This window comes from Catharus ustulatus, chromosome Z, assembly GCF_009819885.2.
Source record: "Catharus ustulatus isolate bCatUst1 chromosome Z, bCatUst1.pri.v2, whole genome shotgun sequence".
NCBI lineage: Eukaryota > Metazoa > Chordata > Aves > Passeriformes > Turdidae > Catharus > Catharus ustulatus.
The window spans coordinates 63,973,147-63,989,739 of NC_046262.2; the positions used below are offsets into that span (position 1 = coordinate 63,973,147).

At 41.5% G+C, this 16,593-nt stretch overlaps 1 long non-coding RNA gene across 1 annotated transcript in view; it reads right to left on the reverse strand.

The window, feature by feature from the left end:
* Positions 1 to 1,021: 1,021 nt before the first annotated feature.
* LOC117010503 overlaps positions 1,022 to 16,593 on the reverse strand; it is a 31,498-nt gene continuing 15,926 nt past the window's right edge. Inside the window, exon 3 of the long non-coding RNA XR_004420689.1 lies at positions 1,022 to 1,461. This is a non-coding gene — a long non-coding RNA (uncharacterized LOC117010503). The remainder of the gene's footprint in view (positions 1,462 to 16,593) is intronic.

Consider the following 16,593-nt stretch of genomic DNA (forward strand, 5'->3'; position numbering starts at 1 on the left):
ACTGTGGCAAATACATTTGTGCAATAAGCTTTTTCCAAGAAATTATGCACTGGAATAAATTTTAGTTTGTATAGTTTCTGTGACTTCATGAGTCTGTGTTAACCTTGTGTAGGTATTTGGTCATACTGATTCCAAATAAACTACTTGCTGTCTGACAAATGTTCAGCTAATTTACCTGGCAATCATTTGACTGACTTCTTTTAACCTGGGAAATGCTTCTTATTGCAGAACAGCTTTTCTGACTAGGCTGAAGAAATGTATTTGATATTTAAATATTCTGTCTATCTCTCCAGTCAGGTGTCAGCTGCATGCCAACATCACAACATAATGCAGAACAAAATGAGAAGTTGCTATTTGGCTGATTAATTAGTATTTATTGATAAAAGATTGAAAAATATAAGACATTATTATTATTCATAAATGCATGCAATGTCACTTGGTACATAAGGAGAAAAACAATTGTTAAGGAAAATTATTTAAGGAAAGCTTTTTTTAAGGAAAACTCTTCCATAAAAGGAAATTGACTCAAATATTTCAATTTTGGTCAGGTCATCACCCAAGACTTCTCCCACTGCTCAGGGGGAGGAGTTGTTCCCCTGCTGCACCATGGGGTCTCTCCCGGGAGACAGTTGTCCATCAACTTCTCCAACATGACTCCATCTCAGGACTCCACAGCTCCCTGTGAATTGCTGTAATGTGAGTCCATCCCATGGGCAGCAGTCCCCCTCAAATGCTCCAGCATGGATCACTCTTCCATGGGGTGCAGTCCTCCAAGGACAGGCTGCTCCAGTCTAGCAGCAGGGCCCCTCTCTCCACAGGTCTCCCACAGGGTCACAGCCTCCTCCAGCCAACCACCTGCTCCAGCATGGGGCTCCTCCAGGGGTTACAGGTGGATCTCTGCAGCCTCCATGGATCCCCATGGGCTGTGGGTGGATCTCTGCATCCCCCATGGATCCCCATGGGCTGCAGGGGCACAGCTGCTTCACCATGGTGTGTCTGTACCATGGGCTGCAGGGGAATCTCAGTTCCAGTGCCTGGAGCACCTCCTGCCCCTCCTTCTCCATGGATCTTGGTGTGTGCAGAGTTTTCTTCTCACATGTTCTTCCTCCACTCTTCTCTGGTTGCAGTTTCAACTCTGCAACTCCATTTGGTTTTGAATTCTCCTTAAATCTATTATCACAGAGGCATTGCATAATTTTTAATTGGCCCAACCTTGGGCAGCAGCACATCCATCTTTGGAACCACCATGGACGGACATATAGAAGAAGCTTCCAGCAGCTTCTCACAGAAGGCACCTCTGTAGCTCCCCCTCCTACCAAAAATAGGCCATCCAAACCCAGTAAATTTATTTAAAACATTCACATAATATTTTCCAGTTGATACTCTGATTACTTTTGTATATAAATCTAGAATTACTTTTCCAGGCAGAAAATATTTCATTGCATTGATGGATCTTGAGATCTGTGAAGGAAGAATATAATAATAATTAAATGGTAAAACTATTGCAAGCAAAATAAGCTACCTCCATATTAATGCATGAAGCTCAAGAAAAAGTGGAGGATCTGGAAGTCTTCCTACATGACACAGATATATTGTTGTTACTACCAAGATTTATTAGCAAGACTTCAATGATTAAGGGTTGAAATTTTGGGTGGAGACCTAGTTACAAACTAGTAAAAGAGGATCAGTAGTGTTATAACGCTGATTTTATCCACTTTATTGACAGCTTAGTTATTTGAGTTATCAAGTCCTGTAAATAATAAAGTACTGGATTGATTTTTAAAAAAAAATTCAGTGAATTCTGGTTTAACAGCCAGTGCATCATAGCTTCTAGAGCAAAAGTGTTATGAGGAACAGCTGAGGGAGTTGAACTTGTTTAGCCTGGAGAAAAAGAGGCTCAGGGGACACCTTATGTCTCTACAACTATAGGAAAGGAGGTTGTAGGGAGATGGTGGTCAGTCTCTTCTCCCAAGTAACTAGTGACAGGATGACTTGAGGAAATGGCCTCAAGTTTTACCTGGGAATGTTTAGATTGGATACTAGGAAAAATCTCTCTAATTAAGGGTGGTCAGGCACTTGAACAGGCTAGAACAGGGAAATTGGTTGAGTCACCATCCCTGGAGGTATTTAAAAGACTTGCAGACCTGCCACCACCACTATTAGATCTTTGGATAGTTCCCAGAAATTCTACTTCCTCTGTCACCAGTGTAATACAAAAAAAGTGACTAATGCTGTGTGGCAACTCAATCTGGTAAGGCTGGCATAAATTCAGTCACCAAATTAGCAGTAAATGTATGCAAATGATTAACGATCTGCTAATGTCTTCTCAGAAAATTTGGCACGCACGTGCATTAATGAATGTACTTAACAGTATGCAAATGCCAGTGTTCCCAAGAAGAAGTTATTGTAGGGAGATATTTCTATACAAGCACAAATAAAATACAGTAAGGCTATGATATTCTGTAACTGAAAAAAATCCTCATGCTGAAAAATTGGCTACTTCCATCAAATGTACCTTATTAAGCTAACAAGTGTTTGAAGCATATGTGCAGTTTAAAATCTGATCAAGAATATATTTCAGGATAGCCCTAACTTTCTACATGCTGTAAGTTAAGATACCTTACTTTTTTCCCCAATTTTGCGTTTAATTTGATGATTTTTTTTACCAAATCTTTTTTAGAGTCAGTTTACCAGGGAAAAAAGAGTTTTTGTGATGAGTGATAGGAGACATTACTCAAATGACAGCTAGGCAATAGAGGAACTCAATCATGCAAACGGTAGTGCCCTCTGAGAATGTGACTCAGAGGTGACAGGAGCCATGAAACAGCTAAATTACAGGTTCTGCCTGGACCAAACACTCAATTTCTGCAGAAATGGGATGGAAAAAAAAGGTTTAGGGAAAATGTACTGTTCTTTATTTTACAGTTTAGTTAGAAATACTAGCAAGAAAACTCCAAATGTCTTTATATACACACACACCTGGAAAAAGTTATTGTATTAAGTGCAATATATTGTACAATACAATATATGATACAATATATTCTAGTAAGTATAATATATTGTATGATACAATATAAAAGATTGTATGATACAATGTATTACATTAGATATAATATATAACATATATTTTACTAGGCAGTAGATATGCAACTGGTCTTCTATAAATTGTATTTAGCTTCATAGAGGGTTCATTACTAAATACAGCTTGGAATGATACTCTTTTCCAGTGCCTTGGAAGAACAAGAAAATGAGTACATGAAAGCTGAAAGGTCATATAAAGGGAAACCATTGCTCAAGTGTTGTCCCCTAGTAAGATCTTCTGGAAGATATTTTCCATTCAAATAAGGGTGGGTTTTTTTTTTTTTTTGGAAAATATCAGTAAGTGAATACAAAACATGACCTTGAAGTGCTTGAAGTGCTCTTGGCCTCATTGGGTTCTAGTTGGGTGAGAGGAAAAGCACCAGTGAATGCAATCAGCTGTGTCCTGAGGGGTGATAGGGGTGGGGGTCCTGCATCCTGAATCTTCCTTCTCAGAAACTTCAATAATAACCATCTGCTGTTCTAGCAAAACCAACCTGATGAGTTATACACTCTTGCAGGTATTTTGCCCTGCTCAGCCCCAACTCTGCAACCACTTAGGAAGGATCAGATTTACCATCAATACTTAGTAAAAAAAATAAACTTGAACCACTTTAAATGGTCCATGCTATGTCATATAGCTCATAATGGACACATACTTTGTAAATTGCAAATTATACCAGGAAGAATCAAATAAAGAAAAAAATCTTTATATAAATCTGGAAAACACAATGTCTGTAGGGGTCTCTGTTCACAGTAGGGTAGAGTACCATAGACTCACAATAAAATCTTAATGTAACTTCCCTTCTGTTAGCATAAGAAACATGTTTGGAATTATCTGTGGTGAAAGACTAATATACTAATGTATAATATACTAATCATTGTCCTAGCCTAATCATAAAGCCTTACATTGATACAGAAATTGGCCAGATAAAAACATTATAACACAGTTTTGAGTATTAGAAAGCAGCATTCTTCATTGCAGTGCGCTGGTCACTCAGAGAATCCTTCTGCTAACTGAGTGCCCTGAGGGTTGAGCAAATGCTCAAAACTGTGAGTTTTAATCATACACACTGATGACATACTCATTGGCTATCCCTGCTTACTTGATGTATGTGCATTACTTTATTTATATAGTTACACCCCTTACTGGAAGTCCTTGTATGATTCTTTGGGGTTTGTCTTCAATGCCCAGTGTAATTTTTAGGTTGCTGTTCCTCAACCCTCATGGTGAGTAAGAGCAGTATCGTTGCTTTGCATAATCTCTGCTTTGTCAGCCTTGCAAAGCTAAACTGGCATCCTGTTGTGTTTTGCATGACTTCTATTTGCTTGAGTTACATCCCTTGTTTCTCCAAAGCTGTACTATTTTGTTCTGTCCTTACCAGAGTAAAATTACTTCTGTTCTACTGTCCTTAGCAATGTATTTGTAAGACAACAGTTAAACTATTGGTGTTATCATTAAGAGATTTATTCTCTTGCACATTTATCATGATTTGTAGAACTTAGGACAAAAAGCACAAAAATGTCATGGTTAGGATGCATAGACCAATGAAAAGCAGAGATCACCTCTGACCTCTGAGTGGTTTCAGGGAACGGTCTCCCCCGGGGAAGAGTTGAGGGATGAAGATGCTATGATTTGTCACTTTTGGATCAGCTCAGCAAGTGACTCAGTAATGATGTATCTGTCCAGAAAATTGAGTGAATGAAGGCCAGAGAGCCATAAGTCATGTTGTCTAAGCAGCTAAATGGAAAACCCAAGGATGGGGTCAGCAGAAGAGGGTTACCACCAGGTTGTGAGCATCAGCTGCTAAGGTGGCTGTGCCCTTTACCAGATTACCCTGGCCATATGCAACATCTGATGCCTTAAGCCATCAAAAGGGATGCTCTAAACGCAGGATCTTGCAGACCTTTCAGTACCAGAAAAATCCAGGGATTTAGATGCAGCAATCGTAACCATAGCAGGGTACTGCTAACTCTTCCATGTCTGTATGCTGCTAAGGCTGTTGTAGATACCCACTGCCATCATCAAAGTCATCTCTCAGTTATCTTAGAATTGAACAGTCCTAAACCATAACTGTAAACACTGTTGTCATGCTTGCATTATGTTCATATATTACAGCTGCATAAACCATCACACTGCATGTGCTATTAAACACCATTATACAGACCTGGCATATTAGTAACTCTTTCTCCCTTTTCTGGGCAATGCCTCTGCATGCTCATGCCTCCCCTCCACCAGAGCTTATCTTGCTACTTTTGCAACATAATTAATTTCCTGGATGAGTTCTGTAAAAATTCGTGCCTGTGCTCCCTCCACCTATCCCTGGAGGCACCTGTGACTTATACTTCTAACACTTTGTCAGCACATACAGTGACATTCAACATGCTAGAATGGGCAAACAGTTTGTTGCAAGTCCACAGAGGTAAACAAATAGAATAAAAATTTAAAAAAAATATGCACATAAAAGGCTAATAGAAGATGTTCAGTGATTACCAGTGATGGTTCTATTGTTCAGTTTTGTGGCATATTAGCTATTTTCTGGCATAGCAATTTGGGGGTAAATACATTGGTCTTGTAGCACAACTCACTGTAGCAAACTGAGACTTTTTAATGCAAATGTACAGTTCTTAGTCTAGAAACAAAGTGGTTTCCCATGAGCTTCCTCTTGTCTGACAGACAATAAAGCCCAAGGACATGTGGATGAAATTTCTGTCCTAGTACTGACACAGATCAGAGAGAAGGGAAAAGGAAAGCTAACCATAGACTGTTTCATGGGGTAAGGCCAATGTTTAAATTGTTCTTCAACCAAATGTCTGCCCCTTGGTAGGAAATTTTGGCTTCATCATAGTAATGGAGCAGTGAGGTGCTGAAAATATGAGAAACCCCACATTCTCTGCCTTTCATAGACAAGAGACAAATTAATGTTTGGAGATGTACTCTCCTCTCCAATGACAAAGAAAGGGAAACAAAATTTCCTGACAGTTTTGAGTGCTTGTGAAAGTTCATGTCATGACAAACATGTAAAACCCTTGACCTAGCAAATATTCATTTGCAATTCTGGATTATAAGGTATCCTATTAACAATTAAGTAGTCTCTCCATTATGCCAGAGAACACTATTAACTCAGTCGATACTGAGTTTCTCTCTTCAGTGTTCAAACTTTTAGACCATCTACTCTTCACAAAACATACATCACATAAAATGCATGACTTCACATTTGGCAAGTGTTTTGTTCAGTTTATGTCTGAAGTTTTGTGATCTTTATTTTTGCAGCCATTGAACATGATTGTCAATCATAAATTGAAAGCACCAGTAGTTGTGATTATCAGCTGGATTCGATTTAGTAAGTGGAAAAAACTGAAATTCTCTATCCTTCTAACCCTGGAGATACCTCTGTTTCCATTCCAGAGGAAACATTTCAGCTGTTTTGGAGCAAATGATGGATTTGGAGAATGATGACTACACGTAAGTAGAGTGAGTAAAACAGACCCCAAAATACACACCTTAGTTTCTTTGGGAAGTTTGCCCTGTGGTCCTTGTAAGAGGATGATGGCCACATGGAAGCACACATCAACATATGCATTTGTGTCAATGCATACAGAGCAAAGGAATCATCTGTAACTGGGGGATTATCTTTGTACGCATCGGTCCAAAAATAACGTCATTGTCCGTTGATTTGCAATATCATACGTGTCACATTGTCTCGACTTGGCACAGCCTGCTTTTTGGTAGCAAGGGAGGGCCATAGAGGTGGCTTCTGTGAGAAGCTGCTGGAAGCTTCCACCATGTCCAACAGAGCCAATCTCTGATGGCTCTGAAGATGGACACGCTACTGAGCCAATTAGAGAGGCTGGTGACACTTCTGTGATGACATATTCAAGAAGAAAATCAAAACAGCGCAAGTGCAGTTTCTTCCCAGGGATGGTGGGCTGCCACTGCTGGCACCCTCCTGGCACAGCCTGCAATGATGCACTACTGTGGCTGCTGCCATCTCAGGACAGCCTGCGGTGCACCTTGCCAGCCTGGCCACCCCTGGCCAACCTTGCTGAGGGTAGAAGGGCAGGGGTGGTGGTGACAGCAGCTTCTTCCCAGCAGCCCCCATGAAGAGAGGCATTCAAAAGCGCCAGCACTGTGGTGGCCACCACTGCCCGTGCAATGGTGATGGGGCTGCCTCATCGATGGCGAAAAGGTGGCAGGCAACTCCCCAGCATGGAGCCTAGACAAGACAGATCTCTTGGCGCTGCAGGATGCTGCAGGAACCTTTGGATTGGTGAAACTTGTTGGCAATGGAACTTATGAACAGTTTTTCTTCTGGTCAGAGAAGAGGAGGAAGTTATGACATGTGGGAGAAAACAAGGTGCTACCAAGGCCAATTAAAAAAAAAAAAGAAGGGTGAAGGTGCTCCAGGCATCAGAGCCGAGATTCCTCTGCAGGCCATAGTGAAGACTATGTGAAACAAATTGTTCCCCTGTAATACATGAAGTCCACAGGGGATACAGAATTCCACTTGCAGCCCATAGGAAAAGTACTCACACTGGACCAGGTGAAAAAAAAAAAGAAAGCTGTGATCTAGTGGGAGACCCGAATAGAGACAGGGGCCCTTGCTTCCAGAGATAGAGAGAGAGGGCCCTTGCTTCCAAACTGGAAGAGTCTATCCTTAAAAGACTGCACCCCATGGATGAGTGACTCATAGCACAATGACCCATAGCACAACAGTTTTGGGATGACTGTTTGCCCATGGGTGGGACCTCATGGCATAGCAGAGAAAAGATGACTCTCGAGCGAACAAAAGAAGATCTCGAGTGATGAACTGATCCAAACACCATTGCCCTGTCTTCATGTGCTGTTGGTGGGAAGGAGGGGGGCTTTGGGGGAGAAAAAAGGTGTTTTAAAGGCCTCTTTTATTTTTCGTTGTCCTCCTCTGACTCTCTTAATAATACATTTACCTTATACCTTTAAATTTGAACCTGTTTTGCCCGTAGAGCGTTTTTCTCCCAGTTGTTATCTCAACTCATGAGCCCTTCATTAATTTGTTTCTTCCCTCTCCTCTCTACAACTGTAGCAGAATAGGGTGAGCAAAGGATTTTCATGAGAGCCTGGTGCTTGGCCGTTATCAAACCATGACATACACCTACAGGCATTTTTTCCTCTAAACTACCTGTTCCCCAGTAATCCATGTCTCACCACGGGGTGAGAGGGGGCCTGAGGCATGAGGCAGGAATGGAAGTATATTGCTTTCTTTTTCTTGTTCCCTAATACTGGACCTTCTTAACATTATCTTGACAGAGAAAAAGGGCTAGAAGCCCTTCTAGAAGTTGTATGTGCTACAAACATGCAGCTTACGCTATGTTTTACTGTCTACTAAAAGCATTACTGATACCCTCTGACTTTGCCAACTTGTGACTGACTCCTTCCCTGCCTTTTTGTCCTGCCAGTGTTTACAGGCTCTCTTGAGAGAAAATCCTGCCTGAAGAAGAAAGAGAAATGTTAGATTTTCTGTTCTGAAGAACAACTACTACACTTGGCCTTCCTCACAAGCTCATGTGTGGGTTCACATTGTTTCTGCCTCTCTTTGTTTACCTTTCTCTTTACCAGCCCTGTATCAGTATGTGTCTATTGAAAAACAGGTACAAGACGCAGTTTAGTGAGTGTGGAGGAAGCATGGCTTTGAGGAGGGTCACTGGATGTAGTGCTGACCTTCAAAATCTGTGTGTATTTGATCAGTAATTATGTTTACATTAAAAAAAAGTATCTGTATCCCATGGCTTTTTGTCTGAGGTAAAAAAGCTGAATTCTCCAACTGAAGGGGAGAGCAGGAGCCAGAGGCAAACTCCACTTTCTGAACCAAAGGAGTAGTGATTAGCATGGAGCTTGGCTCAGACATCTGAACCAGTCCTTCCTGTGTTTCTGGTGCCAATAATCTAAAAATATTCTATCTTCCAAAGCCACAAGCAACCATGACATGAGAACAGCTGCTACATAGAGCAAAAATAGGAAGCACTAATGGGCTGAAAATTTCCACTTTCAACACATGTTTGTAAACCAACCTGATGCATGTCTGATTGCAAAAATTTTTAGTACATTTGTACAGTAATTACAAGATTACAAGCCACACTGAGTATAAGCCGCACTTCCAGGGTGTCGGTAACGTTTTGTTTTCCCTCCATAAATAACCCACACCAGATTGTAAGCCGCACTTTCGTTCTCAGTGAGGATCCCCGTGCAACTTTCACAGTGTTGCCAATTAGTAAGAGAATCACGGGATTGTGGGGTTTACTGGCTTGGCTTGGGGCTGGGCCTGCTCAGGGCTGCCAACGGGGCCGGGTGGCCCAGCTCAGCGCTGCTGCTCAGCAGGGCCGCTCGGGCCCAGTCGGGTGGTGCTGCCGCCACTGCTAGGCTCGCTCGCCCCCGCCCAAAGCCTGCACCACTGCCACCACGCTTGCTCGCCCTAGCCGGCGCTGCTGGCCCCGGCTCTGCCGGGCTTCTGTGCGCTGTCGGACTTTCCCACCTCTGCCAGCCCCTCCAACGCTGCCAGGCTTCCCGACCTCTCTGCTGGCCCGCCTCTCTCCCGGCCTGCCTCTCTGCTGGGCTTCCCTGGTCTCTGCTGGGCTTTCCTGCCTCTGCTGGCCTGGCCCACCTCTGCTGGGCTTCCCCGCCCCTGTCGGCCCCACCACCTCTGCTGGGGCCAGCCGGGCTCCAGCTTGGCTTGGGGCTGTTGCGGGCTCTCTCTCACGGGTTGGCAACTTTCAGAACATTGTTCATATATCGGCCGCTCTGGATTACAAGCCGCACTTCTGGGTTCAGACCAAAATTTTAGTCAAAATGATGTGGCTTATAATTGTGAAATTACTGTACATTTCACTAGTGATTTCAACAGCATGATGATTGCAGAGAAAGTTAAGCTGATGACAGGAATTAAGTCTGGGACGTGTATCTGTTTAAGAGGGAACACTTGGCAGAACATAAAGGTGTACAAAGGGAGAAGGTGAAAGATGAGAAGACTTAAGTCTGTAAGAAAACTGTTCCTCCTCCTCCAGAAGCCCTTAGATGCCATACTGTGTGGCTATTTATTTTTTCTCACAGCTAACTGAGGACCCCACAGATGGACACTGAGCTGTTCACAGCCCTGAAGCAGAGCCCAAGCCCTCTGGAGATCCTCACTCTGAGCTGTAAAGGTGCAGCTGTGGAGCAGTTGGGCTGTGAGGAGCACAGCTAATAAAAGCCAGTTTTATGTGGTGCGATGTGCTACATCCACATCACATCACATCACATCACATCACATCACATCACATCACATCACATCACATCAATCACATCACATCATCACATCCTCTTCCAGGAGGGGAAACCCCTAGCTCTGATGGAAGTCCCAGTCTCAGTTTGGGCAGAGGACAGTGCATGGCCAGGAGGTCTCTTGAGCATTTCACAACTGCAAGTGATGACTGGTTCCCCTCTCTGCAGCCTCCCTTTCAGCCTCCTTCCTTTGCCCGTGTGAAACACATCTCTGAACTTTGCTGCATTGGCTCAGATTTCATAGCAGGTTATTAAGCAATGGGAAAAAAGGAGAGACTAACATAGTTGTCACAGTTGAAACAGTATGGTTTCAGTTCAGTTCTGTGAGGGAAACCAGGCTATGTATACAGAAGCAGTGCCTGCAGAGCTAAAATGAGGCTGTGGAAGGAGAGGTCAGAGAGCTGCAGTGTCCCTGTGAGGCTATCCATTGCTGTGCAGGCATGGCCTCCTATGATCAGGAGAGAATGTACAGTAATTTCACAAATACAAGCCGCATGGACTATAAGCCACATCTCTGGGTGCTGGCAAACATTTTGTTCTTTGTCCATAAATAAGCCGCACATGAGTATAAGCCGCTCTGTCGTTCGCAGTGAGGACCCGCGTGCAACAAAGTTGCCAATTAGTAACAGAACCGTGGCATGGCGGGGGGTTTACTGGCTCGGCTCGGGCTGTGCAGGCTTGGCCCAGCCCGGCGCTGCCGCTTGGCGGGGCCGCTCGGGGCTGGCCACCGCCTCTGGGCTCACTCGCCCTGGCCTGGTGCTGCCCCGTGAAGGCAGGCAGGGACGGAGCCCCCCCTGCTCCCGTGGCGGCGGAGGTGGGCGGGGATGGAGCCCCCGCTGCCTCCCCGAGCCACGGCGACGGCAGCACGGGGCCCCCGCCTTCCCCCCGGGCCGTGGCAATGGCAGCACGGGGCCCCCCCGTCTCTCCCCTGGGCTGCAGCAGAGGAGGGAAGGAAAGAGCTCTCCTACCTCTCTCCCCGCCCCCCGTGCTGCCTGCAGGGAGCCAGGCTCCCCCCACGGCGCAACAGAGTAGCAATTTGTAACAATCGCGAAATGCCGGCTTTTACTAGCAGGCGCTCGGCTCGGCACTCTGGCTGGCACTTCTGAGGTTGTAAATGTCAGAAAATTATTCACATATTAGCCACTCCTGAGTATAAGCCGCATTTCCAGTGTGGGAGCAAAATTTTAGTCAAAATGGTGCGGCTTGTATCCGTGGAACTACTGTAATTCTTCATCCCCACTACCATTTTTACCATGTCTTTTGTCAAGTGGTTTTGCCTCCAGTAACATTCAGTGACACTTGTCATCATTGGATTCTTGTGTTGGGTTACTCCACATGCTCTTCAAATGAGTAAAAAAATACTATGTCTGATTAGCAGTTAGAGGTCTATAAATTCACTTGACCTGATAGACGTCTGTAATTTTTTTTAATGTTGCATGAGATATTTAATCTTCAAAGTTATAAAAACGAGAGAAACAAGGAAACCACTGACTACTCTATGCCGATTTGATTCTCAAAAATTAAGTGTTGTCCTGTCTCTCTCACATTTCTTCAGGAGGCTTTGAGCCATTCTTCTATTCTGGCAGACATTCCCTACTTTCCTTTTTTAATGTTTCCCTATTTAACAGACTCGATCTGTAATATTGTATTGATTGTCTCTTTGTCTATTTTCTCTTTCTCGGGGATGTGGCTATTCCAAACAACACATTTGATTCTTCAAACCTTCCCACACATTCCCACAAATTCATCGCAACATTATTATCTGTGACTCTGGCAAGTAGGAGTTTACATTGGCCCTTTCCATTCCTGCTTTGCTACTGCAAAATATCACTTTCTCATATTGCAGCTTAGATGACTTCAGGCTTTGTAATAGCAGACCACTTCTTTCTTTCCCTGTCTTTCTTACCAAATACAGGTGACCTCTTGCCACTATCAAGGTTCTTCACATGCCAGTCTCTACTTCTGTCTTATTGATAAGGTGATTGATGCTGCAGAGTAGTTCACAGTGCCAGAATTTCCTCCACCTCATTTTCAGGTGAACATCTTTGGACTTTCTCTCTGGTTGCCCCCTACACTCAGAGAAGAATAAATCACATTAGTGAGACTTACTATCAGCTGGAACACATTAGGACCATGACAGATGCATCTGTGTTACTGCCTTATTGTGCCCTATCAGGTCTCAAAAAAGCTGTTACTCCATGTTTGCACAGCGTATCTAAGCACTCAGACTTCCCAACAATACTAATGTGGCTCAAAACAGAAGGAAATTTTTAAAAGTGTCCTGAAACCACTGGAGCTCACAAATGCTGATGGTCTCATGTTTACTGTGGGAAGAACAAAACTGAGCATTTTCACTTCTGGGTATGAATTATTATCTTATGAATTCAGGTCTGCACTCACAAAACACATTACTCAAATCATTAAGCTTCAAGTCCTAAGGCACTCTACACAGGCTTAAAGCTGAGTGTCCTTTTAAAAGGTTTCAGGAATGTGCCTATGATCTTTAAAATTGTCATTTTACTTCAGTCTTCATGAATCCTGTACACGTAGAAAAAACTCCTCTCACATCCTTTGTTTAATTCCAACAGTAGATGATGTCTTTTCAAATATTACTGCAAAGGTTAAAGGAGACCTTAGGACCAGTGCAAATTGAACCAAGAGAATATGTGAAAAGAAAGCAAGTTACTTGTGTCAACAAGAAGAAAGGCCTTTTTTTCATCCGGTTGAGTTTTTACATAGATTTGTTTTAATAAAAGCCTTTATATGCATGTTGTCTCTTCATTGGGGAAAAAAGGAATGAGGATTCCTTGTGATGTAAGTTGGGAGGGGGCTATGAATAAAAAGACTGAATCTGCCCTACAGAAATAATTTTACTTCTCTAGGTGTCAGCCTCTCCCATCAGAAAAATTCAACATTTCTGAGGCACTGTGGTCAAGAAAGAATGAGCTGCTGCAGAAGCACCAGGCAGAAGGGTTAGGAAATTTCTGACAGCTCAGAACCTCTAAGAGAGCAGAAAAAAAAATGCTTAATACACCACCATTACATTCCTAACAAAGCTGTGATTTCATGCACAGCCCTGTGCGAGGAAAGACAGACTACTAGATAACTGGCAAAGAGGATAAAGAAAGTAGGGAAAAACTAAGCATGTGTACTTTTTGTATGTGCTGCCATTGAAACACTCAGCAACAAACTCCAAACAATCTCTTGGACATTTCAAAAACATTGTGTCAACTTTTCCGTCTCCCACCACGCAATGCCTCTTACTCCTTTGTGGTGTCTGTCCCTCTCCTTAATGCATCAGAAATACATGATCATCATTGTTATAATCTTTTGTCAGCTATGGTATTAGATCAGTTCGATCAGATGCAGACAGTGAGGTCAGCATAAGGCATTCAAATGATGACAGAAGCATTTTGCTATGTGAAAAGGAGTTGGTTATTATATCACTTTCAAATTTATAGGTTCAGCTCATCTTAAGCTAAATATCTAGTTATTTAGCAGCTGTTATGAGTCAGACAGAGAGAGGATGACTTAAAAAAAAATGTTGCAACAAATGCTTTAATCTTGAGCTACAATAGAAGAACAAGTCTGGTCAGGTCATGTCTAATAAAGGTTGTGCTCCAGTAGTACTTTGGAGTTTATCACTGTTCATACAAAACAAGAGATAGTTTGATATTTTTAATCTTGCCACCTTCATATTAAGCCCAGAATATCTCTCCATTTCAGAGATAGTCGGGAAAGTTTTTTCAGGGCATAGGACCGTGCTTAAACACTTTCAGATAAGAAAATTTTACCAATGGATGCTTAAGTTGTTTATGCTATGCAGAGGCCATGTATGCTTATTGACTCCTTGACTGACCATTGACATATCATGATTCAAAGTTCCTGGGATTTTCCATTATGGTAATATGTTTTTGTGTCTTCATGTCACCTCTCTTGTAAAAGTAATGGAGACATTGAGAGACATATGAAGTCAGTGTGGTTTTGTCTGTGTCCTCTATGTCTAGCTAAGAAGCATAAAGACAATGCAAAGCTGTAAAGCAGTCAGAATGTCTACTGGAAGATATTCCAGTTTTATGGGTTTCTAGTCTAATACACTGTCTTAGGGTGTGCTTAGTTTGGTTTGACAATCACATACGTAGACTGCCAGAACAGGCATGGAGGAGAGGCATGTCCAGGCATTGTTATTCCATTACTCCCAACTTTCAGGGGGTCACTGATGCCATCGAGACATGTTAGAGCAGTCAGAGAAGAGCAGCCCCAGCATATAAAAACACAGGTAGGAAAATGGTGATTTTAACTACTCTCCAGACAAGGATTAATAACACTGGCCTAGCAAAGTTGTTACTTGCAGTTTTGGAGGATAAATTATACCCATCTATAAAGAGATGTTAAATACATTCTGTATTTTTTAACAAATCAAGTTATCATCTAATGTTTTGATGGTGGAGTTTCTCAATGACAGATGGTAGCTGCCTCCATTCACAGCAGCATGCAACACAAAATAATATTTCATTCTTGACATGATTGCAGAAATTAACTTCATCGGGAAGAAACAGTGAAAATATCGCAACGAAGTATACACTAATTTTTAAGACATTATTTTGTACCTAAAAAGAGGAGGAAAACAAAATTTAACTAGTTGTGCAAAATTGCAGAAATGCACCCTTCAAGTAGAATATGTGTTTTCGTCCTTCCATGAACAGGGATAGAAATGAGAGTACAGTTAAGTACTTTGCTGTACTTAAACCGAAGACCAGCTTACTCCTGAAAGATTCTTGTAACTTTAAGCACACCCAATCTCAATATACTCCAAATTCTAAATCTTACCTACTTTTAGTCCATTACTTTTTAAGAAAGCACAGAAAAAGACATCATCAGCATCTTAAATGAGAAGATAGTTTTAAAAAGTAATAGTAAGGAGGTACATCCTCAATTCTCATGGAAATTTCCACGATTTCTTCAAGAAGAGTAAAACACCAAGCAATTACATGTCTGAAACATTGATTTTGACCATGATTTAATTAGCAAATTACACCTTTGTAGAACCTTTCACAGAATGATAGAAGAAAAGAAAGTAGGTCTTCAATTCGTCATTCTTAATTATCTCTCTATCAGAATTGTTATTTAATGAATGCCTCTGATTAAGTTTGTTTTATTAAATTATGAGATCTGAATCATACTATAAGACCTGTATAGACTTATGAATTTTAAGAGGCAAGGAAGCGAGTCCAGTATGTGTCAGCTTGACATCTAAATTATTCATATTTTTTCTAATGTGCTTATGAGTTGCTGGTTTGCTACTTGAATAAGAACTGTATGGCTGCTCTCTTGTCTTTGCCTTTAGCCTGGCATTATGAAATAACAATTATTCATAGGACCCTAATTTTTAATCACTTAGGTTTACTAACAAGCTTTAAGACCAAGTGATTTTCACACAGAAGGGTTTGGAATATTTACTTTGTTTTGATTCACATAGTTTGAGGTGTTATTTTTAATTTTTTTTTTTTGTTTTGTTTTTTGGGGGTTTTTTGTTTGGTTTATTTTGATTTGGTTTTGATTGCTTCTGTTTTGAATGAAGTTGCAAGTTACAGAAAAACAGAATAATATATGAAAACAGTTACATGGTATGAAATTTTATTGTTGTGACAATCATAATGAGATAAAAATGGTGGTTTTGCCTTTCATTAGTAGAGCAGTTTTGGCAGTCTAATCTTTATTTCAATGGAATTTTAGTCACAGTCACATTTCTTTATCTTCTCCATTAAGCATTTAGACACTTTAAAAGTTCTTTAAAGATCAACCTTAGGCAATTTCTGTCCAAGAAATGAGATGAGAAATGTTGCTGTGCAGAAAATTAAGTATTTATTACATATCACTATAAGGAAGCATTCACAATAAATGTAGACCTTGAAGAGCAATTTCTAACAAGGCCCTTGATTCATTATCATCTTGAGAGTTGTTTGGTTGTTGATACTGTTCATGTTCCTTTGTTTCATCAATTCAAGTATTTCTACTGTAATCCAATGTACCAATAAATAGGGGTAAAGGATCGAGTTCTTACTAATTAAGTTATTAAGAGAATTTTGCTTTTTGTTTCTTGAAAAGAGTTAAGATTTGGCTTCATATTGTTCTTTTGCTGGAATAGCTATTTTTTACAATCACTAGCACTTGCATATTATGTTATTAGAGTTACTAGAATAACTAGGATTTAGTAGAAT